The sequence below is a fragment of the Pinus tabuliformis genome, chromosome 8 (assembly GCF_031772625.1).
Source record: "Pinus tabuliformis cultivar Carrire ecotype Pingquan chromosome 8, CPIR1, whole genome shotgun sequence".
In the NCBI taxonomy this organism is placed as follows: Eukaryota; Viridiplantae; Streptophyta; class Pinopsida; order Pinales; family Pinaceae; genus Pinus; species Pinus tabuliformis.
The window spans coordinates 1,304,297,038-1,304,298,977 of record NC_142294.1 but is presented as its reverse complement, the minus strand read 5'-3'; the positions used below and the strand labels follow the sequence as shown (position 1 = coordinate 1,304,298,977).

General features: G+C 36.3%; 1 pseudogene; it reads left to right on the top strand.

The window, feature by feature from the left end:
• The first annotated feature begins 202 nt into the window (after positions 1-202).
• On the top strand, positions 203-1,321 carry LOC149240256 (glucan endo-1,3-beta-glucosidase 3 pseudogene; annotated as a pseudogene).
• The last annotated feature ends 619 nt before the right edge of the window (positions 1,322-1,940 follow it).

The following is a 1,940-nucleotide window of genomic DNA, read 5'->3' as shown; positions in this document are numbered from 1 at the left end:
AACTTTTGCGGTTTTTCATCTTCACTGTCCATCTCATGGACCTCAAGAAGCTTGGGAAATATGTGAACCTAATATTTCACTGCGGTTTCTTGCACTTCAGTGGTCTCGTCTTGAGGACAAGAAAAATGAAGGAAAGGTCAAGGGCGAGTAGAAGTTGGTTGTGTGGTTGGGTACTCAAGCAAATGAAAGTGTTTTCAAAGGCATGGAACTCAAATGTAGCAACAATTCACTTCATGTCAAGGTACAACAAGTGAACCATGTGCGGCTCCATGATGCAGATCAAGGAACTTTGACATTTTAGGCTAAAACAATAATAGATGTTGTAGTAACAGTGCCAAAAAACCAATTTCTAGGGATAACGTGGTCAAGCTCCACTGCAACTAGTTGGGTGAACATGAATGTGGAATCCTACCTTCCAAACACCAACTTCAAAGGAATCTATGTGGGTGGCGAGGTTCTTACTACTATTCCCAATGTTTCCTTAGATCTATTGTCTATCGTGAAGTTCTTGCATTCTACTCTCGTGGCAACCAATCTGGACAGGCAGGTCAAGGTTTCCAGTCCTCATTTTTCTAACATCATCTTAGATTCCTTTCCACCTTCTCAGGCCTTCTTCAATGGGAGCTTTAAGTCAATTCTTGTGCTCATGGAGTGGTGGGATTGGACTACACCCTTTTTTAGCCCCTCCCCACTAACAAAGAGGCAGTGGATGCCTATACAACACTATATTACACTAATGTTTTCAATGACATGATTGATGTTGGATACTTTGCCATGGCTGACTTGAATTTCACAAACATTCCAATGGTTGTGTTTGAGACAAGATGGGCCTCAAAGTGTGTCTAGATTGAACCTCCTACCATAGATGACAATTTCGACACTTATCATAGTAATCAAGTTAGACATGTCCTCAACAACACAGTAACTCCTAGGGATCCTGACATACTAGTCAATACATACATTTATGAATTATTGAACGAGGATATGAGATCAAGTCCTATTTATGAGTAGGATTGGGGACTCTATATGCTGATAAATATCTAGTGTACACATTACATTTAATAGATGTTGGTACAATTCTTTCTAATGAAATTTCCATTCAGACTTCTGAATATCAGTGGAAGTGGTTGACCCTAAACTGGTCCAAGTTTCTTTGGATTGGGCATGTCGTCCTGGACAAGTTGATTTCTCCTCTTTTTTGTAAGGTCAACCTTGCTATGATCCTAATAATCTTAAACAACATGCTTCCTATTCCTATGATAGTTACTACCACAAGATAGGCATGGAAATCATATCTTGTGGCTACCATAACCACTACTGACCTAAGGAAGTTGGATTTTTCAATCCTTGAAAATATAGTGTAGACCCTAGTGTTGTTCAATAGAGAAACATTCCTAGTTAAGTCTGCTAGTCATATGCTCTTGTTTTCACTAAGAGAAGCTAGGTGCTCTCTCAGTGAAAACAAAACTGATTATATATACAAGATTGATGATAAAAGAATATTGATTAGATACACATACTAGATCCTTTAAGTGCAAAGAGGTTCATATTGATTCTTTTTCCTCGAGGTAGTTAATAGTGGAAGATAGGAAAAATAAAATTGATAATATATATACATTGGATCTTTTATGCATGGAGAGATTTGTACTCAATTATTTAATTTTGTTGGGAATTTAATAAATCAAGGGAATATATACGTTTTCACTCAATTATTTATTTTGATCCACTTAGACACTTAATAGATCCAGGGTTCCTATGAATCTGTGTTAATAATTTCATTAGTTGAACATAGGTGGCTTTTAAGTATGCTATGGAGTTATCCAATGAGTTCATTTCTTTAATTTATTTAACTTTATTTGTAATGGTATATTTGTCGAGTCTTTTTTTCCACAATTTACTTTCCTTTGAAGCAAATTTATTTCCATGTATTGTTTATATTT